This window comes from Arachis stenosperma, chromosome 3, assembly GCF_014773155.1.
Source record: "Arachis stenosperma cultivar V10309 chromosome 3, arast.V10309.gnm1.PFL2, whole genome shotgun sequence".
Lineage (NCBI taxonomy): Eukaryota > Viridiplantae > Streptophyta > Magnoliopsida > Fabales > Fabaceae > Arachis > Arachis stenosperma.
In genome coordinates this window covers 53,648,106-53,657,929 of record NC_080379.1, presented here as the reverse complement: position 1 = coordinate 53,657,929, position 9,824 = coordinate 53,648,106, and the positions used below count along the sequence as shown (strand labels likewise).

At 37.6% G+C, this 9,824-nt stretch overlaps 1 long non-coding RNA gene across 2 annotated transcripts; it reads right to left on the bottom strand.

Annotated features, from left to right (window-relative positions):
* Positions 1 to 6,369: 6,369 nt before the first annotated feature.
* Positions 6,370 to 8,168, bottom strand: LOC130965204 (uncharacterized). 2 transcript variants are annotated; one of them, XR_009081190.1, is made up of 4 exons: positions 7,932 to 8,168; positions 7,410 to 7,539; positions 7,131 to 7,179; positions 6,370 to 6,621 (listed from the first exon to the last, which is right to left on the bottom strand). It is a non-coding gene; the product is annotated as an uncharacterized LOC130965204 (long non-coding RNA). The 2 variants fall into 2 exon arrangements; XR_009081189.1 differs by lacking the exon at positions 7,932 to 8,168 and having other exon boundaries at positions 7,410 to 7,836.
* Between the last annotated feature and the right edge of the window lie 1,656 nt (positions 8,169 to 9,824).

Sequence of the window (9,824 nt, the reverse complement as noted above, 5' to 3'; positions counted from 1 at the left end):
AGATGGGGATCATTGAGGTACAACCTGCCTTGTTCTCATTACAATTGGCAGATAAGTCCATAAGACAAGCTTATGGGTTAGTAGAGGACGTGCTAGTAAAGGTTGAAGGCCTTTACATCCCTACTGATTTCATAATCCTAGACACTAGGAAGGAAGATGATGAATGCATCATCCTAGGAAGACCTTTCCTAGCCACAGCAGGAGCTGTGATAGATGTCAACAGAGGTGAATTAGTCCTTCAATTGAATGGAGAATATCTTGTGTTTCAAGCACATGGCTATCCCTCTGTGACAAAAGAGAGCAAGCATGAAGAGCTTCTCTCAGTTCAGAGTCAAGAAGAGCCCACACAGTCAAACTCTAAGTTTGGTGTTGTGAGGCCACAACCAAACTCTAAGTTTGGTGTCCAAACCCCATATCCAAACTCTAAGTTTGGTGTTGGGAATACCACACTTAAGTTGACCTGATCACCTTGTGGCTCCATGAGAGCCACTGTCAAGCTATTGACATTAAAGAAGCGCTTGTTGGGAGGCAACCCAATTTTATTCATCTAATTTTATTTTATTTTGTTTCTTTGTTATTTTTGTGTTTTATTAGGTACATGATCATGAGGAGTCACGAAAAAATCAAAAAAATTAAAAACAGAGTCAAAAACAGAAGAAAAAATTTTTCACCCTGGAGGACGCACGGGCTGGCGTTCAGCGCCCAGAAGGAGCATCTGGCTGGCGTTCAACGCCAGAACAGAGCACCATTCTGGCGCTGAACGCCCAAAACAAGCAACAACCTGGCGTTTAACGCCAGGATGCGCACACAGAGGATAATCTGGCGCTGAACGCCAGAAACAAGCATGAAACTGGCGTTCAACGCCAGAAACATGCATAACATGGGCGTTTAACGCCCAGAACTAGCATCAATGGGCGTTTGAACGCCAGAATGATGCATCAAGGCATGTTACATGCCTATATGGTGAAGGAATGGTATTTGTTTTCACCTCAGGATCTGTGGACCCCACAGGATCCTCACCTTAGGATCTGTGGACCCCACAGGATCCCCACCTACCACATTTCTTTTAATCCTATTCACACTCTCCTAATCCAAATCACATTCTCAATGTCACACTTCCCAAAAACCTTCACCAATCACCTCAATTCCTCTTCCCAACTTCCCCATTCACCATTCACATCAACCCCTCTTCCCCATACACCCCACCTACCCCCACTACTTTCAAATTCAATTTCCCACCCTTTCCCACCCAATATGGCCGAACCTATACCCTCCCCTCTCCCTATAAATACCCTTCTTTTCTTTTACATTTCCACACAACTCAAACCCACATTCTCCCACATAGCCGACCCCTCTCTACCATATTTTCTTCTTCTTCTTCTACTCTTCTTTTCTTTTTGCTTGGGGACAAGCAAATTTTTAAGTTTGGTGTGGTAAAAAAGCCTAAGCTTTTTGTTTTTCATTCACCATCAATGGCACCCAAGACCGGAGTCTCCTCAAGAAAAGGAAAAGGGAAGGCAAAAGCTTCCACTTCCGAGTCATGGGAGAAGGAGAGATTCATCTCCAAGAGCCACCAAGACCACTTCTATGATGTTGTGGCAAAGAAGAAAGTGATCCATGAGGTCCCTTTCAAACTCAAGAAGAATGAGTATCCGGAAATCCGACTTGAAATTCAAAGAAGAGGTTGGGAAGTCATAGCCAACCCCATACAACAAGTTGGAATTTTAATGGTTCAAGAGTTCTATGCCAATGCATGGATCACTAGAAACCATGACCAAGGTATGAACCCAAGTCCGAAAAACTATATCACCATGGTTAGGGGGAAATACTTGGATTTTAGTCCGGAGAATGTGAGGTTGGCGTTTCATTTGCCTATGATGCAAGGTGATGAACACCCCTACACAAGAAGGGTCAACTTTAACCAAAGGTTGGACCAAGTCCTTACGGACATATGTGTGGAAGGCGCCCAATGGAGAGTAGATTCCAAAGGCAAGCCAGTCCAACTAAGAAGACTGGACCTCAAGCCTGTAGCTAGAGGATGGTTGGAGTTCATTCAAAGATCCATCATCCCTACAAGCAACCGATCTGAAGTTACTGTGGATCGGGCCATCATGGTTCATAGCATCATGATTGGTGAAGAAGTAGAGGTTCATGAAGTCATAGCCAATGAACTCTACAAAATAGCTGACAAGCCTTCATACATGGCATGGCTAGCATTCCCTCACCTCATATGCCATCTATGTTATTCAGCTGGAGTTATCATAGATGGAGATGTCTCCATTGAAGAAGACAAGCCCATTACCAAGAAAAAGATGGAGCAAACAAGGGAAGCTCCTCACGGCCTCCAAGAAGAACATGAGGAAGTGCATCATCAACAAATGCCTCAAGGAATGCACTTCCCTCCCAACAACTATTGGGAGCAACTCAACACCTCCTTAGAGGATTTGAGCCATAATGTTGAACAACTAAGGGTGGAACATCATGAGCACTCCATCATTCTCCAAGAAATAAGAGAAGATCAAAGAGCAATGAGGGAGGAGCAACAAAGGCAAGGAAGGGACATAGAAGAGTTGAAGAACATCATTGGTCCTTCAAGAAGAAGACGCCACTAAGGTGGATTCATTCCTTGTTCTTTATTTCTTTCTGTTTTCGGTTTTTAATGCTATGTTTATTTATGTTTTTGTGTCTCTACTTCATGATCATTAGTATGTAAACCATGCCTTAAAGCTATGAAATAAAATCCATTAGTCCTTCACCTCTCTTAAAAGAAAAATGTTTTAATTCAAAAGAACAAGAAAAAGCAGTGAAAAAGAAAGCTTGCGAAAAAAAAAGAAAGAAAAAAAATGGCGAAAAAAAAAAAAAAAAAAAGAGAAGGAGCAGTAGAAAAAGCCAATAGCCCTTAAAACCAAAAGACAAGGGTAAAAAAGATCCAAGGCTTTGAGCATCAATGGATAGGAGGGCCCAAGGAAATAAAATCCAGGCCTAAGCGGCTAAATCAAAGCTGTCCCTAACCATGTGCTTGTGTCATGAAGGTCCAAGTGAAAAGCTTGAGACTGAGTGGTTAAAGTCGTGATCCAAAGCAAAAGAGTGTGCTTAAGAGCTCTGGACACCACTAATTGGGGACTTTAGCAAAGCTAAGTCACAATCTGAAAAGGTTCACCCAGTTATGTGTCTGTGGCATTTGTGTATCCGGTGGTAATACTGGAAGACAAAGTGCTTAGGGCCACAGCCAAGACTCATAAGTAGCTGTGTTCAAGAATCAACATGCTTAACTAGGAAAGTCAATAACACTATCCGAAATTCTAAGCTCCTAGAGAAGCCAATCATTCATAAACTTCAAAGGAAAAAGTGAGATGCCAAAACTGTTCAGAAGCAAAAAGCTACAAGTCCCGCTCATGCAATTAAATTAATATTCATTGATATTTTGGACTTTATAGTATATTCTCTTCTTTTTATCCTATTTGATTTTCAGTTGCTTGGGGACAAGCAACAATTTAAGTTTGGTGTTGTGATGAGCGGATAATTTATACGCTTTTTGGCATTGTTTTTATATAGTTTTTAGTAAGTTTGAGCTACTTTTAGGGATGTTTTCATTAGTTTTTATGTTAAATTCACATTTCTGGACTTTACTATGAGTTTGTGTGTTTTTCTGTGATTTCAGGTAAATTCTGACTGAAATTGAGGGATTTGAGCAAAACTCTGAAGAAGGCTGACAAAAGGACTGCTGATGTTGTTGGATTCTGACCTCCCTGCACTCGAAATGGATTTTCTGGAGCTACAGACCTCCAATTGGCACGCTCTCAACGGCGTTGGAAAGTAGACATCCAGGGCTTTCCAGCAATATATAATAGTCCATACTTTATTCGAAGAATGATGACGTAACTTGGCGTTAAACGCCAAGTACACGCTGCTGTCTGGAGTTAAACGCCAGAAAAACGTCATTATCCGGAGTTGAACGCCCAAAATACGTCATAACTCGGAGTTCAACTCCAAGAGAAGCCTCAGCTCGTGGATTGATCAAGCTCAGCCCAAGCACACACCAAGTGGGCCCCGGAAGTGGATTTATGCATCAATTACTTACTCATGTAAACCCTAGTAGCTAGTCTAGTATATATAGGACCTTTTACTATTGTATTAGACATCTTTTGATCTCAGTTTTGTTTTATTCTTCATCTTAGGAGATCATTGATCACGTTTAGGGGGCTGGCCATTCGGCCATGCCTGAACCTTCTTTTACTTATGTATTTTCAACGGTGGAGTTTCTGCACACCATAGATTAAGGGTGTGGAGCTCTGCTGTACCTCAAAGATTAATGAAGTTCTATTTTTTTTTATTCAATTCTCTATCTTATTCTTATTCCAAGATATTCATTCGTACTCAAGAACATGATGAATGATGATGAGTTAGATAACCCTCATTATTATTCTCACTGATGAACGCGAGTGATTGACAACCACTTCCGTTCTACATGCAACAAAGCTTGAATGTGTATCTCTGAGATTCCCCAACAGAATCTTCGTGGTATAAGCTAGATAGATGGCGGCATTCATCTGGATCCGGAAAGTCCAACCTTGTCTGTGGTGTTCCGAGTAGGATCCTGGGAATCCGGAAAGTCTCACCTTGTCTGTGGTATTCCGAGTAGGATTCCGTTCATGAATGACTGTGACGTGCTTCAAACTTTAACCTGCTGGGCGTTAGTGACAAACGCAAAAGAGGGATTCTATTCCAGTAGGAGCGGGAACCAACCGGTGATTGGCCGTACTGTGACAGAGTGCGTGCATTAGCTTTCACTGCGAGGATGGGATGTAGCTATCAACCATGGGTGATGCCTCCAGACTGGTTAGCTGTGCGAGTGACAGCCGCACAGGTTATTTCCCCGAGAGGAATGAAAGTAGCCACAGCTGATAGTGAACCCCTATACAAAGCTTGCCATGGAGAGGAGTAAGAAGGATTGAGTAGAAGCAATGGGATAGCAGGCGTCCGAGAGCTCTACAGCATCTCCATTCCGCTTATCTGAAATTCCTACCAATGAATCTGCATAAGTATCTCTATCCCTTTTATTATTCCTTTTTATTTATTATTTATTCCAATTATCACTATTACAAATGTTTAATCCGCCTAACTGAGATTTGCAAGGTGACCATAGTTTGCTTCATACCAACAATCTCTGTGGATTCGACCCTTACTCACGTAAGGTTATTACTTGGACGACCCAGTACACTTGCTGGTTAGTTGAACGGAGTTGTGAAAATAAACAGTGCCCTTAGAGTAAAATCATACAAGACCAAAAAGTCAAATCAAATAACAAGTGATCACAATTTCGTCCACCAGTACTACAATGTGAAAATGAAAACCAAAGAAATGTTGTATGTATGTGATTTTATATATTATATATTACACGTGAATTTTAAACAAGTGCTTTGGAGATATCAATGTATTCATAGTTCAACTGCCGATGACTCTTCTTACCATCTCTCTAGCTAGCAAGATACTACCCGTTCAGTCAACACGTTTACACGTTGCACACATGTAAGAGGGATGAGTTGTCAAACTTGTGTATGCATGACATGTTACTAGGAAATGGGCTAGATTATCCGATAGGAATTCGTGACTCCCTTCATTTTAGGTTCGGTTTTGTTCGGCTCATTTTATTAAATGGGTTAGTTTAAAATTTTGTAAAATTTATTAGTTAAAAAGATCATGTTATAGACTTAAAAAAAAAACATACAAAATTTGTTCAGCTGGTTTTTTAAAATATTTTTTATAAAAATAAATTATTATTATAAAAAAACAGCTCTATTATTACGCTTTTAAAATATGGCAAAAAGTTGAAAAAAACGTGGTAATAATTTTTCGCCACGCTTTTAAAAGGGTGGTAACTGCAAGTGTAACGGTTGTTCTATCGCCATACTTTTGGTGACCTATCACCACACTTTTTTTTTGCCACACTTTTTATAGATTGCCTCGCTTAAAAGTGTGGCTGTATGTGAGAGATACGGCCATGTTTTTAAAGGGTGGCCATATGTGAAATATGGCCATGCTTTTAAAGCATGGCGACAGAAAGAGATATGGTCACGCTTTCAAAGCGTGACGATAGAGAGAGATATAGCCACACTTTTGAAACGTGGCGATAACAAGATACGGCCACGCTTTTAAAACTTGGCGATAGCCAATGATACAGCCACGCTGTAAAAGCGTGGCAATAGTCTTATAAAATTTAAAAAAAAAATCTTTTTTTTTATTTTTTACCTTTACCGCTGCAAACTATAAATTTTCAGTCTTTTTTATTACCAAACTTACAAATATAGTATGCAATTTTTATTACAAGACAAATCAAATAATAATTAGTGACATAATTTTTACTATAATTGTTTTATACATTAAAAAACTACTACTCAAATACAAAATACATCTCGAGTTCAAATTCTAAAACTAAAAACTGAAATAAAATATAAAAACAATACAACTTAAACCCTAAGTCCTTTGTTATTTCTCCTTCCTCTAGCCCTGTCAAACTTCCTAGCCTTAGATCGTACACAAGACTTGGGGATTTTACAAGGCCTTGTGGTGAACTGGAAGTCATAGAAGGCCTTCCCCCTTTGCATAAAGGATACAGAGCATCTATTGAAGAAAATAAAAAAGAACAGTAGCTCATACAACAATGAAAATATGCAATTCAGAAATAGCAAAAATCAACAAGGGAACACAAAACATGTTTAGAAATTTCCTTAACTGGCAACTAAAATTCACTCTCAACTAGAATTAAATAGCATGTCTTTGATCATCATAGTAGAAATCAACCTCACAAGAACTTAAAGCAAGAAAAAACATGACCAGAAGATAATCAATTATAGGAACTCATGATGTCAGACTCAATATTTGACTGATTTGGTATGGAAAGTGCTATCAGAAATTCATAAATACTCTTCCAACGGTGACAATAACTAAAGTTCAAGATGCATAAATACTTTTCCAACGGTGACAATAACTAAAGTTCAAGATGCCAATAGATTTTACATCTTATCACAAAGAATAAAGCATGAGGCATATACACATTCATCTATCACAAAGAATCTCAAGCAAAATATTCAAGGCAGGAAAAAGGAATCCGAGAATATTTGCCGACTTACGATATTTGAGAACTTGGTGGTTGAGCAGCCAAGAATGTCAAACCACCACCTGCATAGTTGAACCAAAATCAGTAATTCAGTAACAATGATGGGAAAAAAGAAAGTAAATTAAAATTCATGATACACATTAAAAATGTGTTAAAACTCTTCCAACAGATGTCTGAATGGTATTGTTCTCTAGTGAGAGAATAGATCATTCTAACAGTAGTAGAGATAGAAACCAAGAAATCATCATAATTAAATGTTTAAACCTTAGCATGACTAGTCTTGGAAGACTACCTTGTCCAGCAGAGGAGATGTAAGAGTTAACTGAATTTTGAGGAAGCCATGGTTCGGCAATACCACTATGGAAAGTGGGTTGTAACTATGCATCGGGCAGAGCAGCTTGCAATGAGCTAAGATCAAGAAACTGCAAGTGACATGGCAAACATTATAGGTTACAGCAAACTGAAAACAAGTTTACAATTTCTGTCTCCTATCCCTTAAATAACATTGTCAAATTTGTATCTTTTAACTATGCAGCAACAAAGTGTTACTACTCAGTTCTAAATTGACATAACTGATAAATGAATGTATTGAATTATATATCATGCAATCAAGTGAAAAAGCAAAATAAAAGCATTAAACATTGATCATACATGTTCTTATCCCACTGGAAAGAGGTAAAAGAAGAATGGTCATAACACACAAATTATATATGATTCACATTTGCACAAAAATCCAGAATTCTAATTATATTAGCAAACCAACTTCTATAGGCAAACTAAAACAACAGATGTAAATACAAAAGAAGCTCAATACCAGCAAAACCTGAGGTTGAGGTGAAATTAATCATATTTACAAAGCAGAAGAGAAATGCTTAATCAAACTAAGACAGCAACAATGCATGAAACATCAACTGCTAAAATTTCACCGCTCTCAAGATTTTTCTGTACAACTAACAATAAACAAAACCCAAGGATAACCAAGATAAGCAATAAAGAAATCTTATAGTAATTATTCCTATCTAAATAGAGTGTCAAAATCTTTATTCCTAAATAAAACACTTGCTATCTAAAAAAAATCTTGTTACCAAAATAGTGAAATAACTCTTAAAGGAACCTATCAGAGAAACTATTGAGCATATTGGTTTTAATTTTTTTTTATTTTATTAAATTAAAATACTTTTTTAATATGTAGGATGAAATCAATTAGGTCATGAAATACAAAATACTATCATAATTAAAATGCTCACTCAGCTCTTGTTTAATATTTTATAAAAAGGTGGCTTTTAAGTCATATATACCTCATCATTTAAAATTATTTGCATGACTACGTAAACCAATAAAAATCTCAGACGTGTAACACTCACTAGGGACCTAATGTTAGTTTAATCATGTTCATTTTTCTGAGATATCAATTTTAATATAAAAATAAAGAAAATTAAATGGAGAAAGTTATATTATATCCAACAAGTAATCACAAATTAAGTAATTAACAATGAAAAATCAATTTAGAAATATAAATAGGGAGGACACAAAAAAAGGGTGATCGACTCCTAACAATTTATGATATATAAATTGGAAGACAAAAGTTGGAAGATAAATTGGAAAGGGAAGGAACAGTTGCAATTGATTTTATTTCTTCCATAAGTAGCATTTTAAGCATTGTAACAGACAAAACAGGGAAGAATTGTACCAGATCCACCAGCAAGTATGAATGCAAGCCCTTGACCTGATATCTTCTGCCTCAAAAATCCCTATAACAATATAATTGTTGTCTTAGATAAATAATATAGCAATATGTATGACAAGAGGACTTGTCTGATTTCCTTTACTATCGGAAACCTTTAATTTTGAATTGCTATAATAAAAACAAGCATGACAGCATAGATTAGTTACACTGATGCATAGTATAGTATGTTTAACCCAAATCAATCCTCCAGCACAATCTAAACAAACCCATTTGGAATTCTAAAGCCCCATCTAATGCAAAATATTTTATATGGACAGCTGTGGTTAACAGGATTAATACCAATTACATGTTGCAGATCAAAGGCAATATCATATATGCATGCATAGGAAGTGAGCAGAAGAGGAAATGCAAATTGAGAAATAAGCAGCAGCCAATGATTAAGTATGTAATGAGCATGAATGCATTGCAATGAGGAAAAAAGTTGCTAACACATGGCACGAAGCAGCAACACCTATTAAACAGCAGCAGTAAATAGTATGTTTCCTAGGTTCAAGCAAGCAACAAACAAAATTCATATGACTTAACCAGTTTCACAAACTGAAATCATTGCAGTTCATATAATATGGACCAAACAACAAGCAGAGCAGCACTCAACAACAACAAACCAAGAAAAATTAATGAAACAGTAACACTTTCACATCATCTGTTTTGGACAATGAACAATAAACAGCAATCACAAGTCCAGAATTCAACACCAAAACAGCACAATAAACAAGTTCATCCAGGGCAACATTCAGAGGAAAGACAAATTCATTCCGAACAGCAGCAGTAAACAAAACAAAACTTAGATCCACTAACCAGTCCAGATTCTCTAACCACCTAATTCAACTAAACTAAACAAGCTAAATAGAATGAGCTAAACCGGGTTGAAAGAGTATCATTAAGGTGGGGACCGGGTTGGGGCCGGGTCATCTTTTGGCCACGCTTTTAAAGCGTGCCAAAAGAGTACCAGGATATGGC